The sequence below is a fragment of the Phyllostomus discolor genome, chromosome 1, assembly GCF_004126475.2.
Source record: "Phyllostomus discolor isolate MPI-MPIP mPhyDis1 chromosome 1, mPhyDis1.pri.v3, whole genome shotgun sequence".
Taxonomy (NCBI): domain Eukaryota; kingdom Metazoa; phylum Chordata; class Mammalia; order Chiroptera; family Phyllostomidae; genus Phyllostomus; species Phyllostomus discolor.
In genome coordinates this window covers 104975545-104993991 of record NC_040903.2, presented here as the reverse complement: position 1 = coordinate 104993991, position 18447 = coordinate 104975545, and the positions used below count along the sequence as shown (strand labels likewise).

Below are 18447 nucleotides of genomic sequence, written 5' to 3'. Positions count from 1 at the left end.
GCGAGGAGCCGAGGAGGCGGGGCCGAGCGAGGGGCGGTGCACGCGCCGGCGCAGAGGGAGGTGCTCTCGCTGCGGGCAGGCTGGGAGGGTGGGGGCGAGTAGTTTTGGGAAGTGTGCTGCTGGGCGGCAATGAAGGGCGGGGCTTGCCACAGGCGCTTCCTTACCTGACTTCGAGCTGGGGGTCGTATCCTGGCTTCTCTGAAGACTTAGCCCTTTAGGCTGCTTGGTGGGCACCTCTTGGGAAGGTACAGAACGCGTTTTGGTGGCCAGCTGCTCTGAGGGACCCATGGCATAATGGAAGCATGGCTTAGTGACATTGTAATACTACAACGGCTCTGCTGCGTTTATGGTTTTCAAACTACATGATGCTGAACTTTACTTAATGGAGGTACTGGAATACTAATTCGATTGTCAGGGATTGTCTTTCCTAGAACTCCCCAGCGATGTTCGTGGGGGGTGGGGAGCGGGAGAGAATTTGGGTTTCTCTGAGTGCTTGCTTTTAGAAAATTATGGACTCCGGTTAATTTAAAGATACATAGACTTTTAAACATTGTTCTGACAGATTAATGACAGGTATTAACCATACAGTGTTGGAGCACTTGATATAAATTATAAGGGGAATGGGAAGACCAGGGCTTGACAATGTATGCACACACGATATGCAAAGATACGGTCTTTAAATGATTGTAAGAGAGCAAAATATAAGACTACAGGTGCCCCTTCACATACAATGGGGTTATGGTACATCCAGATAAAACCATTGTAAATTGAAAACGTCCTAAGGTGAAAATGCATTTAATACACCTTTTACAATATCGTAGCTTAGCCTAGCTTACGTGATGTGAGTTTTAAAAGATCCTAATACAGCACTATGAAAGCTTGAGTGGGCCAAATGGACCCCCTATTGTTCCCTCAACATTAAAATGCCCCAGACAAGTCAGGCTCTATTTCCCTATTTTGGAGGAATTTTAAAAACTGGAAAATAATTAGTGCAATGACAAACCCGACCAGGAATCATCTACGAGGTAAGAATGAGGCCCAGCACAAAATCATAACTTCACTTAAAACTTGAGGTTATTTTGTGATTACATGTCATGATATATTCAATGTGTGGCCCAAGATAACTCTTCTTCTAGTGTGGCCCAGATATGCCAAAAGTTTGGACACCCCTGGTAGGCCAATACTCAGTCAAATTAAGATAAAGACTAACAAAAGTGTTGGGTCTCTGTGGCTTAGGACCCAAAACCTAATGTGCAGAAGTGGGTAAAATGGTCAGGGGATGAAGAAAAATTTCTGAGATTCCTTGACACAGGAGCCTCATGCCTTGTTGTACCAACATCTGTTGGTGAAGCTCCAATATGGGCTACAATTAGTATGAGTGAATATAGAAATGTATAAGATTATTGATAATGATAATAATCTTACTATTAACAATAGGATAAAGGTAAAAGTTTGAATGAAAATTGTAATGTTTAAACAGGCTTTATGTAAAGAAATTGTGTTTCCTTTATCTGAATCCTTTATGGAAATAGATATTATATCTAGCTGGAAACACTTCCCCTATATAGCACCATAAAACCAAAACCTACCAAGCTTTTTATATAATTTATATCATCCAATTGCCCTATAGTAAAGTTGCTCTAATTTACAATTTGATAATAGATGAGTGCCTTGAAAAAAATGAAATGTCATAAAATGGAATTTCTGCCAATATTATGGGTCATAGATTTTCTCTTAGATAATTTCAGTTGATGTAATTGGTACTACTTTGCTTGCTCATGAAACCGAGACATGTTTTTTGGTCATTTATATTTGTTCTCTTGTGAATTACTGCTATATGTATATATATATTTCCCCTTTTCTATTGCTCTTTATATCTTACTGATTTAACAGTGTCTGTGTATGAAAACTATTAACCTTTTGTCTGTCAAATACTGAAAGTGGTTTTTGCCTAGATGTTTTTACCTTTAATTGTGTTTAAGGTAATTTTTTAAATCTTCACCAGAGGATATATATTTTTTGGTTTTTAGAGAGAGAGAGAAAGAAACATTGATTGGCTGCCTCCTGTACATGACCCAATGGGGATCAAACCTGCAACCTTTTGGTGTACACAATGATGCTCCAACTAACTGAGCCACCTGGCCAGGGCTCAGGTAATTATTTTTAATACAAAACTTTAAAACTTTGTGTTTAAACTTTTATTCATGCCCTTAATCTTTTTGTCTAAGGTCATATTTAAGAAGACTTCCCTGTCTTATGACACTATTCTTGAATAGGAGGCAATTAAGTCATATTTTGTCATATTTAAGAAGACTTTCCTGTCTTATGACACTGCTCTTGAATATGAGGCAATTAAGTCCACTAATTAAGACCAGTGTGGACTAATGCCATTGGCTGAATGGAATCACAACAGAGATTGATTACCAAAATCTTGAACACTGAACCCATACAAACAATAGAATTGTTTTAAGAAGACTTTTTTAAAAAAGACTATTCCTTTCTTCACTAAAAGGAACTAGTGCTCCTTGGAAAAAAGGGTGATTTCAAGGGAGAGAAAATACAAGATGAGCCTGGAACTTGTTTTTGATGCCAGAAAGTAAAGATGGGTTCAAAGAATGATATAAACATGTCAACCTGACATAGGAGTTAGGTGGGCTGATACTGACCAAATCTGAGGCAATCAAAAGATCACAATAAATAATGATAGTGATGGATTACATCCCATTGAATAAAATAGGAATCTTTGAGTCCACATTGATGTGAATGAATGAGTAAATGTTATAAGAGAAAACTCTTCCTTACAGTAGAATACCAACTAATGTAGAAGAAATCTTGAAATCAAAATCATTTTCGATAACTATCATCATCATAATAATTTATACAGGCAACAGATAATTGAAACTAGTGGGAAAAGTTTGAGTAAAAGTCTGTTTATATAGTCTCCAGGTATCTCCCCAAAGATATTTATGAATGACAGGAGAAAAAATAACTTTTAAACACCCCCTTAAGCAAATAACGAAGGTTAACATCACCAGTAAAGAGGCAAATACACATCAGCCGCCTCCTCATGTGGTGTTCTGAGAAGACCACAGCATCATTTATGCAACGTTCTTGCTAAAACTGTGTAAGTTGAAATTTCTCACTAGGAAAAATCAGACAAACTCAAATTGAAGGACATTTTATAAAACAACTGACCTGTATTCTTCATAGATGGCAATGACATAAAATGAAAAGACTAAGGAACTGTTCTAGATGAAAGGAAACTAAAGCAGGACATCTGAATGCTGCAAGGAATACTCTACAATGACAGGAATAAATTGGTTCAAATAATACTAAAGTATTGGTGAAAACAATTTTTCCTTGGTTGTACTTTGCCTTATCTATAATTAGCATAGGGTAACTCAGAAAAACCTGAAAAATAGAGCAACTCTGGAATATTCACCTCAAGAACTATTTTTTAAAAGTTACAAGTAGATTTCCTTCAGTTACCCAAGTTTCAAAGCTTTGAATATATTTGAATAATGGCTTATACATTTTCTGGTTAGATTGAAACTTTTTCTTGTCATGCTCTCAATTTTACTTAAGAAAAGGTATGGATTTTATTTTTCCAACTCTTTTAATCTACCTTTAAAAAACCCCTAAAATAGTGTCTGGGTCAAAGTTGACATACGATATTTGTGGAATGAATAAATTTTGGAGGGCAGGAATGCTTTCCTTGAATTTGTGAATTTACAACTATTGAACCAGGTAACCATGCTAGCTACTGAAGGTTCATTGAATAACATAATTTGTAATAATAATAATCCAACATAATCTAGTTGGAGACAGAAACATTAAAGACAGAATCTCTTTTTTTAAATTTAGATTATTTTATTTTTCAATTACAGTTGTCCCAACTGTATTTTCTCCCAACCCCTCCCCCCAAAATCTCTTATATCAAGATTCAGATCTAAGCCTTTTAGGAAAAATAAAGCTAGAAGCAAGGATAGCTAAGGTACTTACTCCCCCTAGTGTTGGGATTAGGGAAGGTCTTCCCAAGGACCTAAATGCCTCAGAGGAAAAGAGGTGCAGCAGACTGCTCATCAAAAGGAACATCGTGTGTGGAAGATCCGATCAAAACTTAAGGAAAGGGTTACCTGAGCTCAGGAAGAAAACTAAAATATATTTTGGATTCTTATTTTGAGTTAACTGTGAAGTGGTTCTTTGTTCTTGGAAATTACCTAAACAGACCCTTTAAATATAAGAATTTGAAGCAAGTTACTTGTTTGTTTTTAGGAGAAAAATAAGAATGTAGAAATTGCCCTGACTGGTGTGGTTCAGTGGGTTGGGCATCATCCCACAAACAGAAAGTTCTCAGGTTCAATTCCCGGTCACAGCACACGTCTAGGTTGTGGGCCAGGTCCCCAGTTGGTGGCCTGGGAGAAGCAACTGATTGATGTTTCTCTTCTTCTATTTCTCCCTCCCTTCCCCTCTCTCTAAAAATACAAACATACATACATACATAAAATCTTTTATAAAAGAGTGTAGATGCTTTAGACACAAATCTTAGTGCTATGTTTGGCCTCTAAATAGTTATATATAGACGAATCATTATTACACACTGAGACTCCTTTGCTTCTATGGTGAGAAATGTTTCTTGCCTTCATTTATATCTGGAGTTTATAGCAACCCTTGGGGAGGTAGTTGTGGGCTTATTCAAGAATTACTTGCGGGAGATCCAGAGTTTTTGCCCTAGAGCCAAGGACCCAAGTCTTCATTTTCTGCTAAAAGACACAGTAAAGAGGAATGGGACTTGGCTTGGCACAACCCAGTCTATGCTGGATTGTTGATATCTTGCATGTGACTATAAGGCAGAATAAACCAAAATATGCTGGTGCTTGCTTCCAAAATGATTGCTCCAGTAGCAGAGTGAAAAATGGGCTGGAAGGGAAAAAAGTGGATTCATCCTGAGTAATTCCGAATTTATGGACTTCAGTTAATTTCTTCACATAATTTCTTCTTATTTTATTCTTCTTTAAATTTCCAAGATTTATTATAATATCGGGCATGTACATAGTATGTTCTCCATATTTGCTTATTGAATGAATGGACTTTTTAAGATTGTTTTTTAAAAGGTCACTATATGGCTCTGACTGGTGTGACTCATTTGGTTGGGCACTGTTCTGCAAAGTGAAAGGTTGCAGTTTTGGTCCCCAGTCAGGGTGCATATGAGAGGCAACTGATCAATATTTCTCTCGTACATCGTTTCTCTCCTCTTTCTCCCTCCCTTCCCCTCCCTCTAAAAATAAATGAATAAATAAATAAATTTTTTAAGTCATTATATAGAAAGCCCAAAGTCACCAGAATTTGGAAATAAGAACAACCTTTAAGAATGAAAATAATGTATATATTTATTTCTTTTTAAAAAGGTTTTATTTATTTATTTTTAGAGAGGGAAAGGGAGGGAGAAAGAGGGACAGAAACATCAAAGTGTGGTTGCCTCTTATGCAACCCCTGCTGGGCACCCAGCCTGCAACCCAGGCATGTGCTCTAGACTGGGAATCAAATTGGTGACACTTTGGTTCACAGGCTGGCACTCAATCTACTGAGACACACCAGTCAGGGCTATTTCTTTTTTATTTAATAATTTATAGTGTATTTTTTCATAACCATTTAGTCCCCTTATACCCCCTCCCCCAATATATTTATTTCTTTGTGCATCATTTTTTCCTTCATAAGAGATTCTCACTTTTCTCCAAAACTGATTTAAGGAATGAAAGAAACTACATAATGAGTCATTCATAGTGAAAAAAAAATCAGAAAAACACTAATAAATCTAGGTACCAAAGAGATGTAAGGAACACATATGAACATGACCAGAGTAAATTTCCGAGAAGAATTATCAGAACATGACTTACATGAAAGTAACTGGTGACCTCACTGATTGCCAAGAAACCTGTTTAAAGAATAAGGGCAGGGATTTCAAGTAGAATCGGGAAAAACAGAGAAAACAGAGAAGCTGATTTGGGTGGTTATCATGTAACTTGACCAGGAGAGGCCAGGCAGTGGTCACTAATCCTTTAGTCACACAGCAATCATTCTGTTCCAGGTTTCTACTGGCCCTGGGTGAAAGAACCCTTCACACTATCCATATCTCTTGCTCTCATTTCTTTTGACTATAAGTTTGGCCTTCCATTCCGTTGACACAGTAAAGGAGGAGGCACTATATTTTAAAGATATTCTGGCCACTAGAAAAAATATACAATGTTACAGTCTCCTGTGAATTTATTTAGTATGAACTGGTCACAAAAGCTTGACCAAATCAAGTTTATAAATCTTAAAACCAAGGGCTATTTTAGCTATCTCAAATGGAGATGATCACACTAAGGAAGTGATGGGTCCCCATTTTTGATATTCTGTCTCACCACCTCTCACCACATAGGAATTTTACAGAGGGGACATGTCTCATTAGAGTAGCTCACTCCAAGGCAATCTTGCAGAATCTCTACTGCGAAGTCACTTGCATGACTTTGGCTTTAGGAGTGCTGGGGGAGACTGGGTCACCATGTTTTCAAGGTAAGAGTCACAGAGAAAATGCTCCCCAGACATACTTTGTAAAGGCGAGTCAATAGAAAAATCTAAGAGGTTGAGACTTCAGTCAGCAGTCAGCAAGCTGATGTTCTTCTTAATTGATTCATTGCACATATGTTGGTGAACCATCTGCTTTGTAAGGTCTTTAGTAATAGAATCAGGTTGGGATTTTCCTGGTTCTAAAGAACATTTTGTTAGTCTTAAATTCATCACATTCAAAACAATAGCATCACCTTTCTGGGATGCTGAATTCAGAGAATTCTCAGATCTCTAAGAAGATGTTTATGTACTCTAACCTAAGAAATATTGAATTTCAAGAGTGGGTGGCTGCTGCTTACAGAGTACTTATGGACCTTTGAAACATGTCTGTGTTCCCCATGGTTCCAGGGACTCCTCTTTGAGAAGCACTTGGGAGAAGCCTTCACCTGTCTGTTTACTCATGCATATGGTTGGGTTACCATTTTTCTTTTCATTTATATTGAGGTCCTACCCAAAATGTTGTTAGTCTTCTACTGAGAACAATACCTGGTGAACTTAAATGTAAGTAAAACAAAAAAGTTTTTGTTTGCTAAAAAAAATAGTGGAAATAACTGAAGCATATAAATTGCACTGGGAAGGGCTTGACACCATTACCTATTTCAAATTTTGCTCAGCTAAACTATGGTTTGATGAGGGGAGTGCTTTTCCCCAGGACTCCATGGAGGAGATACCAGGAGGCAACAAATAAGAATAATTAGTGAAGCAATATAAATAATAAGTGTATTACAACAGTCATCATAGTAATTGAAGAGATTTTATTTCAGAGGCCAGAATACATTGAAGCTATGAATCAGTCACCAGGTTGTTTTCTTTTTAATTATTGGTGTCAGCTAGTTGCTCTGTGCTCAAAATGCAGAAGTGAACTTTAGCACTATATATTATAGGGTGGTGACAGGAACCATCAATCAAAGATAACTCTTATGATTGGAAAGGTTTTTAACTTATGAACTTCCAGAATGAAAGACTTCAAGACTAATCCTGGGATAAATTTGACTATTCTCTTTAACTATTAATCTACTTATTTTTAATTTTTATTGTTTTATTTAGGGAAGGTATGCTCCAAATATTTAAAATCCCAGTTTTCACATATTGCCACTTGTCCTAATATAAGGTCAGAGCTGCATTCGGTCTTTAAAATTTTTTATTTTTAAAAGTTTTTTGTTTTCCCTGAAATGTGAATACTAAGGGCAAAAAATCAATCTCTGTGACACGTTTTCCAATTGTGAATACATTTTGGTGTGTGATTGGTTATACTATTAGAGAATTATAAATCATGAAACCATTCCTGAAATCACCAAACCACAAAGACCTGTGTACATGCATTATATGTGTGTGTGTGGATATGATACAATACTTTTCCAAGAGAGATGAGGGCTTTACCCACTTTCAGGTAAGGTCAGAAGACTACATATAGTATCAGCATCAGAGCAATATATTGGCATTACCCAGGAAGCTCAAATATAAAGTCAATTTAAACAATCTATTAAAGTTTTTAGTGATTATTTTAATAATGTAAAGATTTTTCCAAAACTGGAGAAATATTTTGGGAAGATTGGTAAGTTATATAAAAGTGAATAGTACTAGGGATAAAGTGATTACAACTACCTGAGGAATACCCTCCCCAAGTAAGTAGTTTCTTAATGGAAAATTTTGCCAACATTTTTATTATTCTCCAGTTGATCCTCCTTTGTCATCATCTCCCCCGCTTCCCCAGAGGTACCAAACTCTATGGTAGGGTCTTCTGTCTTAGTATTGTCCTGGGGACACAGGGAACTTGCCCATCAAACTCCTTCTCTAATTTTTCTAACAAAAATTAAAATAAGGAAGAAGAGAAAAGAAAGCAAACCTACTTTTTCATAAAATCCAGTTCTTAGGAATATTGAGAATCTGAAGCTTTGGTAGTGATGGGGTGGTAGAGTTCCTGATAGAAGAAATTCTGACTAACCAGGGCTAGCTGAAGTTTATCTGCATTCAAATTAAAATATACTGCAAGAGTCTAAGGAGGTACCAAATTTTTCGGACTGTAAGACCATAAGATGCACCTACGTTTTAGAGGAGGAAAATAGGGAAAAAAATTTTGAAGCAAAAAATGTGGTAAAATCTTTAATAACATAAATAACATAGGCTGCCCCCCTCCCCCCAGCAAGCCAGGTAACCTACATTTGGACTATAAGATGCACCCCCTTTTCCTCCCAAATTTGGGGTGGGGAATGTGTCTTATAGTCTGAAAAACACGGTAATGAAAATGAAGAAGTATGCTGGTATTAAACAAAATTTTAATAAGCACTTAAGTACAAAGTACAGGTCATTTTTCTCTCAACTCTACCATAAGAAATCCATCAATACCATGGTGATGATAAAGACCACGAGAGGAATGGAGATAGAGCACACTGGAGAGGTTATGCCCTATAGGAATGTGAGCTCAGTGTTGCCTGATAACAGAAGAATCCAGGAATTCTAATTTTAGTGCACATATTTTAGTATGTGGACAATCTATTCAAATTTTCTAACAAATTGAATGGGTCTTTGTAAAGGCCCCCGCATTTCTGACTGCTGGTTTACACATAATTGGTGAATAAATAGATTGGGAAAAGAGCCTGGGCTTTTCAGTCAGAGGCTTCCCTTCCCCCTGTGTAAACCCTTCTTGAAGATGCATTCTTGCCCTTTTGGGACATTCTGTACAATTCAACAAGTATGCATTGAATATATCACTATATCAGAAGAAGAGGAAGAGGGTAAAGGAGACATAAATGGTGCTGGAAGGAGACTTGGGGTGGAAAACACACAATACAATATACAGATGACGTATTATAGAATTATACACCTGAAATCTATATAATTTTATTAACCGATGTCACCTCAATAAATTCAATAAAAAAGGATATATCATTATATCTTAACAATTTGCCTTGGGGTGAAAATTTTTCACCATTAGTTCTCACTACTACTTTTGGAGACTTGATAAAGTACCTTCAGGTATCAGATCCTATGACGGATTGTAAATTAGCATCCATGGGGTCACTCTTGGATCCAAGAGCCAGGCTGCAAGCCCATCCATAAGGTTAAACTTGAGTATGTCAAAGTCATTCTTAAAAAGTATCCTAGGAACTCTCCATCATGGGGACCAATAGGCTCCCCTCAGCATGTCAATTTTCTCTCTAGTACTGCTTCTTGGACTGACCACAGATGATGTTGTTGCTTGACTTTAGAGGCTAAGCAGTTTGGGAATATGCACTGTAGCTTTAAACACCAGTATGATACTTAGCAGGGGAGATGTCCACACTTTGAGAGATCTCCCTCCTCTGCACAAGAACTGAGATGTCTCAAGAAAAGCAGATTTATGTTCCCTGTCTCCAATGCTTCATGAGGAGAATGGCCACCATTTCATTTTTTGCTCTTTCACTTTTCTAGTCATATAATTTGATTCACATAAATTAAATGAGGTGTAAGGTATGAGACAATCTACTATAAATAATGTGCCCCCAAACACAATGATATTTTCATCAGAGAAATACTTTTATGCAGACCTTTCATATAGGTCAGTAGTTCTCAAAGTATAGCCCAGGGACTCCTGGAGGTCCCAAAACCCTTTCAGAGGGTGCATGAAGTTGCAGCTAATTTTATACTAATATTAGGATGTTACTTTCCCTTTTCACCTGTATTCTCTCACACATGTGATTGATGATCTTTCTAATGTGTGCACCTGGTCAGGCTACAGTCCTCAGTTATTCAATGGAACACTAGTCTAGATAAAGTTATTTTGTAGATGTGATTAAAGTCCATATTCAGTTGACTTTAAGTAAGGGAAATTATTCTAGATTATCTGGGTGGGCTTGAGTTAATCAGTCCAAAAGCCCATTGAGAGCAAAGCTGAGGATTCTCCAAAAAATAAGAAATTCCACCTGTGGATTGAAACTACTTGTGCCTGCCCTTCCTGATAGCCTGTCCTATGGATTTCAGACATGCCTAGCTAGCCCCCACAATATATAAGTGATTCTTTGCAGTAAATCTCTTAATATAGCGTATATCTCCCACTCTTTCACTTCTCTGGTGTAATTCTGACAGATTTTTGCTAGTGGAACTGGCTATAGAGGAACTGAATCTTAAAGATAACTTTTCTGGAGCTGGTCTAATCTGATTCGATTTAAAGTCACTAATGATTCTCTTTTCAGTGGTAATGAGGACACTGGTAGTCCTTATCATGAAATGGTAAGAGATATGCAAAATATAGTCATTGGATACTGCTAATAAATATCAATAGAGGGCAAGATTCTGGATGACCATCTATTTGCTATTTTAGAACATTTTATTCAATCTAAGAAATATATTGAGATTAGCTGGTTGTTTCTAACTGCATTCCAGTAGTATGGAAAGGAAAGGTAACTCAGGACTTCAGATTCTCAGGTTGAGGTCCAGTCTATATAAATGACCCGAGATCTTCTGTATCTTCCTTGAAAGAAACCTGATCTATAGACATGGACCAAGATTTCTGAAAACCAAAAACCTAGAGTCTTATTCTATGAGGGGCCGAATTTCAACACAAAAGTGAGGGCATTGATTGAGAAAGAACAGGATCCTGAACACTGACATGGGGGCATATGGGCAGATCTTAATTAAATGAGGACATTGAACCCCTAAATTCTGCTGAGTCCTTTTTGCCAGTTAGAAGCAGCTTTCCACCTCTGCTTGAAGAACCTGCAGGTACTTGCCCTATAAGATGCTGTAGATTCTCCTCAGAACCTGCCTTCACCACTCTTTGCATCTCAACCTGTAACTAAATTCAAGTCCCAGCAGGTTTTGAAAGGTTAGGTACAAAGTGTGACCCATGAGGAGATGTGCTATGCTGCAAATGTGCTGCTATCGGCAGTGTTGGTGGCAAAGTTGGACCTCAGTTCTTGAGTTTGGCAAAGAAAGATTTCACAGCCAAGAGCTCAAATTGTAAGAGAAAGTTTATTTAGAAAGTTACAGAAATTGTAGAAGGGAGCCAGCTGGGCTGCATAGGCTCAGGGAACAAGTTACAGAAGCAAAAGAAGGGCCCTTGGAGCTTAGGAGAAAGGCAAAGGTAACATGCCTGAGGGGAAGATGAGGGGGAGGGGAAGAGTGCTAGATGGTTTATTTATTTTTAAAAATTTTTATTTATTTTTTAGAGAGGGAGGGGGAGAAAGAGAGGAAGAGAGACATTGATTGGTTGCCTCTTGCATGCACCCCAACTGGGGACCAGGCCCGCAACCCAGGCATGTGCCCTGACCAGGAATCGAACCGGGCAACCTTTTGCTTTGCAGTGTGACACCCAACCAATTGAGCCACATCGGTCAGGGCAGAGGGTTTTTTTTTTAAGTTTTTTTCTATCATCATTTATTTCTCCTATACTCTCTTCCACCTCCACCCTGCCCCTGCCCCAACCCCTTACTCCTGACAATCACCACACTACTGTTCATGTTCAGGACTTTGTCTTGAGGGTTTTAAAGGCTGGCAGTTTAAGGGAGGTCTTAGCGGAGGATTTCAATAGAATAGTCACCAGTTTTGTGGTGGTGCACCAAAATGGGATTTATTTGAGACTTAATCTGCCCTTGGGTGTGGTTGGCACAAATGGTACTAATTGGATTTTTGTTATCTATTTCACTGAGTAGTGTGCTTTAAGCTATTTATCTTCTGGTTGGGGAGGAGAAGTGTAAACCATTTACTCTTAAGTGTCCTTGGTTAGGAAAGATAGGATTTTGCAAATAGATCGCTGAAACTGCTTGGCCTTTTAACTATCTGTCTGAGTTCCCCTATTCCACTTTTGTTGGCTTACTAGCCTGTATCAAAAGAACTGTACAATTTTTCTAATTTCTACATGCAGAATATGTGTGAGAATGGATTTTAAGGGTATGACAGTATGGTAGAAGGAATATAAAGTTGGGTCAGCTAAAATTTATTGAGTGGGCCCACTAAGCAGAAATTCTGGATTTGGTGTTATGTGAAACATGGATGCAGAGATGTTGTACACTAAATTAGTTGAGATGCCAGAACTGCCTTGGTACACTAGAGAGGAAAGCAGACAAAGGCTTAGGGAAATTGGATGTTACATTGGAATATGTATCATGTAAGACCTGCTCACTCACCTTGAGAAGGTCCAAAGACATATGCCTTTTACCTCCACTGTAAGAAATAAATTTGAGAGGTGAGCCCCAGTTTCCTTGAAGAGCTCTGTGGTTGCTCTTCTTTCTAGGTCAGGATTTACAGTGGCAACTGCTATCATTGAACTGAGATCCCTATATGCAATGAGGATAATGGGCCTCCTGGAAGGCAGGGTCCAAGTGGCTGCACTGAATTGCCAAAGACGAGATGAGTATGATGCCTCTAATGAATAGCAGAGTCAAAGTAGTAATTCAGATAGTCTGACTCAAAGAAACCTGTGGCATTGTCTAGGTGATCAAAATAAATAGATGGGCAGTCTAGCAGATTCTCACTTGTATTCTATAGAAGTGGAAGAGTTCTAGGTTAGTAAACGGAAGTCTAACTTGAACCACTACTAAACAGATAGTCGTGGTCCATCAGTTAATTTCCAAACTTGAACCAGTTTATAGACCCAGAACCACTCCTCAAGGACTGCTGAAGTTTTATACTGTTAATCTGTCTCCCAGTCTTCCTTAAAGGGACTGTCAAAATAAGAAACGTCCAAACCTATATGAATTTTTTAGTTTATTTAAGCCAAACTGACGACAATTGTTGGGAAGCAAAATCTCAACAAATTGAGAAAATGCTGCAGAGAATGCAGTTTTGCACCTTATTTTGTACATTATAATAAAAGGAGGAGACATATGGGGGTAACATGAAAGCCACTGGTGATAAATTAGGGAGGTGGGAGAAAGCTAGGATGGGGCAGAATCTCTGGGACTGTATTAAAAGTAAAAGGAATAGACACATTCTTCTTTTATATAAGTGGGTATAGAATAGTTAACAGCCAGTATTTAAAACAGCAATAACAATGAGGGGTTTTTGTCATCTTCTGCTCAGTTGCAATGACTGCCTGAAGGGGAGTGCACACCCTGACATTCCAAAGGTATGTTGTCATAGATGCAAAAAGATAATAGGCTCAGTTAAGGCAAAGGTTGACCTTTGTTAAGGAAAATACTAGCCTAGGACCAGACTACCCACCATGACTCACTTTTAGTTAGGAAGTTTCAATTTCAGATCATCCTTTGTGGTTACTTTATGTCTCTGAGTTTGTCTTGCTTGCCATGCTAGCCTTTCCTGAGCTTATCGGGTTTAGTAAGTGGCCCATTTTTTTGTCCACAGGACAGATGGCCATTTACCAGGGTTACTGTACTTTGAATGAAGAGAAATAATCAGACTTTCCAGGGAATACTGGACACTGTTTCTAAATTGACACTAACTCCTAGAGACGTGAAGTATCATTCTGCGCTATCAGTGAAAATAGGAGCCTATGGGAAACAATGGAGTTTTAGCTCAGGTCCATCTAACAGTGGGCCCAATGAGTCCCCAAATATATCCTGTGGTTATTTCCTGAGTTCTGGAATGCAGCATCAGAATAGACATCTCAGCAACTGGCAGGATCCCCATGCTGGATCCCTAAGCCCTGGAGTGAGTAATATTTGAATGAGAAATCAGGAGAAAGGTGTGCAGGAAGTGGGGGTTAAAGGGAGAGCATTGTAATGTGATCAAAGACCCAGAGAAGAAGATATCCTGCAGAAATCAGGGGAAGCTGGGAAAAGTTTTGTTGGACTGTGATAGAAGTTAAAGTTGGAGTGCTTCAAGATTTAACATAAGATATTTGATATTTGGACTTTAATTTTTGACTATTAGGGAACCTTTGAACAATAGTGTGGCGTGAAGGTAGGTAGAGAGGGAATGGAATATAGGCAGGGACTTATAGGTGAATATGTGTTTCCTGATGAGGCAAATATATAAATCAAGGCAGGATATGATGAAGACCCAAGAAAGCTGTGAAGTCAGAGAAAAGAGGTCTCAAAGAGAGAATGGAAGCAAGAAATGCTTCAGCAACCTGCTTCACCTGGATTTCTGTGTTCTACCTCTTACATTAAATCAATATTTGTAATGGCTCAAATTATGATATCTTATTTGCCATTGGCATCTGTTCATGAGAGTACTGATACTTGTTCAAAGCTTTTTAGCCTAAGCACCTCTGTTCCCATTGTCCACACTTGCTGTCAAAGCAAAAGAAGAAAGAAGATGCAAATACTGGTCCTTGGGTAAGGGCCAACTCTCTGGAATCATTTTTTTTTTTTTATGTTGGCCTCCTAGAAACTTACCAGGACCCCATGGACTTTTGATATCAATTAAATGTAACACTCCCCTCTTTGTACATACTCTACAGGCTTGTTATTCAAGGTGGGGTCTGTAGACCAACATTAGCGTTACCTGGGGGTTCACTGAAATACAGAATCTCATCCCCCTCCCAGCCCTACTGACTAAGAATCTGCATTTAACAAAAGCCCCAGGTGTACCTACCCACAGTGAAGTTTGAGAAGTTATGGACTAGATGCTGATTCCTTTTTGTCATTCTTCAATACAACTACACTTTGTCTCACATATTGACAAGGGGTCATGCATGGACTTGACAGTGAGTTTTGTCAAAGAATGTAATATTTTAGGACTGGAAGGGATCTTAGAAATGACGTAAGTATAAAGGAACCATGTGATTTGTCACTCAAACCAGGACATTTTTGAGAGTGAAAGGAAGCGTCATTAAAATATATACCAGGACAAAAGAGGTGAAAAACAGGATTGTACTTGTAACCGTACAACTAGTGATCTTGTCCTGTTTGACAAGATACTGAGTTGCTTTTCAGAGACCACAGACCAAAACCTCAAGTCATGCAGCTAAAGCTTGTGTAGAGTAGAGAATTTTGATCTCTGGCTGCACCCAAAACAGAAGTTTCCACCCACTTTACTCCCTGGCCCCACATGCACCATATGGAACCAAAAGACCAGCATGTAACTTGAACACTGGAACCCTTTTAGAAGCCAAGGTCCTATTGTCTAGGAACACCCGAAGTGGATGCCCATTTACCATAAATGGCCATGTTCTAAGGATTTCCAGTTAAAACTTCCCTACCAGCACTTCTGCATACCTGTTTCCTCTGACCCCTTAAAATCCTTTAACCAGCCCTGGCTAGTGTGGCTCAGTGGATTGAGCACCAGCCTGCAAACTAAAAGGCTGCCAGTTTGATTCCTAGTCAGGGCACTGAGGGCCAGTTCCCTGTTGGGGGCATGCGAGAGCAACCCATAGATGTTTCTCTTGCATGTTGATGTTTTTCTTCTTCTCTTTCTCCTCCTTTTCATCCTCTCTAAAAATAAATAAATAAAATCTTAAAAACAAAAACAAAATATATAAAAAATAAATTTAAAAAAATCTCTTAACCTGATCTATCAAGCAAGGTGGATGTGAGGCACCATTAGATCTCCCATCTTCTCATTTGACACCTTGAGATTTAACAATAAATCTCTCCTTCCTCCAAACTCTTGAAATTTTGTTTTGGCCCTTTGAAACGTTAGGCTCATGAACTTTGGTTCAATAACATACTGAAAATGAAAAACCTCATTATTGAATATTTACTATGAGCTAAACTTTAAATATATAATCTCCGACCCTAGTAACAACCTTTTCAGGTAGGTATATTAATCTTACTTTACAGAAATGGTAAGAGTAGTGGGCTGAATTGTAGCTTCCCAAATGGTATGCCCAAATCCTAATGCCTGTACCTGTAAATGTGACTTATTTCAAAAAAAGGTTTTTGTAGAGTAAGCGAGAATCTCCAACTGAGATTATCCCAGATAAGGGAGGGCCTTAAATATAAGATGATAATTGTCTTTAAAGAGTAGGGAAGAAAAGACATAGGAAGAAGGCCATGTGAAGACTGAGGCAGTGAGTGGAGTTATGCAAACCCAAGCCAAGAAACTCTGGGAGCCACCAGAAGCTGGAGGGAAGCAAGGAAAGTTTCTCTGCTAGGGCCCTTGGTGGGTACCTGACTCAGCAGATACCTGGATTTCAGACTTCTGGCCTTCAGAACTGAGAGAATAAGTTTCTGTTGTTTTAATTTACTAAATATGTGGTAATTTGTTAAGGCAACCCTAGGAAATTAATACAGTAAGTGAAGGGAATACAGCCAGAAGGCACTTAGGTTTGATTGAAAGAGCTTCAGGGGGACAAGGAGAGGGGAGGGGGGAGGTGGGTGAAAGGGAGCAGTGGGATCTCCGTCATTGCTTCTCTTTCCCCATCCCTTCCTGGTCACTGCAAAAGTGAGCCCATCTCAGCTTTCCTGAGTTTTAGGTGAGAAAAAGATGGAGACCTTTTGCACTTGTACCAGGCTGCCTTCTGATCTCTGCACAGAGCTTTGTTGTTCACAAAGCAGTTAAAACACAATCATATTTGACCCTAAAAAAAAATCCATTTTACTGATGAGAAGGCTGAAGCACAGAAGGACTGAATGAAGTGCTGAAATTTGTGTGTCTGTGCTAGAGTCAATCTGACATGCGCTCACTGGCCTGCAGTGAGTGCAGAACGCTGCAGATGGCTCATTGACACACGAGAAAAACATACACAGAGACAACCAGGTCCTGTGGGGAAGTAGGAACCGAATGGCCACTCTCTCTAGTGGGGAGCGCCTGTCTCCATTCCCAGGCAGATTTTTATTGAGAATACAGACTTAGTTTGTGGATTCACAGTCGGGCAGAAAAGATCAAAAGAAGTAGGTGACTTACAAAGGTGCAGACAGAACCCCCGCTGTGATTCTGGGCAAAGTTTGGAGTTTTAACATTTGAAAGGAGTAACAGGGCTCAAAGGGCAGTTTTTGGTTTCCTGTCTATGCCTTCAAATTCTAATCTAATAACATCCTCCAGCAAATAGATCTCACAGGATCTTGCATGTTCTATGTCCCAGGCCTGATTACCTCGGGGGTCCACCGTTTCTGGTCTGGGCTACACCGCCCCTGCTATTTCTGCAGGCCTGAGTCAACAGAGACAAAGGCAGCCAGGAGACTTGGATTACTCACTTCTAAGAACAAGGACTCAGGCTTTGACAAAGCCAAGGGGACAGGGGTTGATGTCCATTTCTTCATTTCCACAGCCCCAGTCTCTTCCCAGAAGCCTCCACGTGATCATGCCTGTCTTAGGTGATTCCCTCCATGGGAAATCTTACCCCTCATTGGCTAACTGATCAAGCTTAGGAGGTTTAGGCACAGAACAGGCAGTGTTCATGCCAGGGAAATAAGTTTTGTCTCCTTAGTGGCTCCTGGTCCGGAGGTCTCTCACTCAGCCTAAGTCATGGGGGGTTACAGCTTCCTGAGATCAGGCAGGGCAGTCCTCAACATCAATCTAACACTCCAAATTCTACACTATTACCATTCCACCATTCTGTTGGACAATATTCTTCCAAAATAGAAAAACAAAAACCCAAAACTAATTCATGGAGTTTGGTTGTGAGCAACAGTAATCATTAGAGATTGTGGGTACTCAGCATCTCATCTGTGTCTGGATGGGTAGAAAGAGGCTGCCCTTACAGGAAGTTGCCTCTATGGGGGCTTTGTTGAGTAAAGTTTGGTATAGTCATTCAGCATTCCTTAGTAAATAAAAAGAGGGCCTGAACATATAGTGTTAAGTGAGTCAGTATAATTTTTGAGGTTTTGTGCTAAATCCATTTTTATTTTCAGCAAGGACTTTCAAAACATTTTGGCAATTATGCTGTCCTTGTTTTTGTAAACTGGCAGAAGCTTAATTTTAAGAAACCAAGTGCTTTAGTTTCTTCATTCATTACTTGTTTTTTATGACCAAGTTATCTTTTTTCTCCTCAGTGGGAGAACGGGTTTATAATAC

General features: G+C 39.0%; 1 protein-coding gene across 1 annotated transcript in view; it reads left to right on the top strand.

The window, feature by feature from the left end:
• Nucleotides 1-137: 137 nt before the first annotated feature.
• Nucleotides 138-18447, top strand: part of GPAT3 (glycerol-3-phosphate acyltransferase 3) — an 81737-nt gene continuing 63427 nt past the window's right edge. Inside the window, exon 1 of the mRNA XM_036027080.1 lies at nt 138-388. The gene's annotated coding sequence lies outside the window, so the exon portion shown is untranslated. The remainder of the gene's footprint in view (nt 389-18447) is intronic.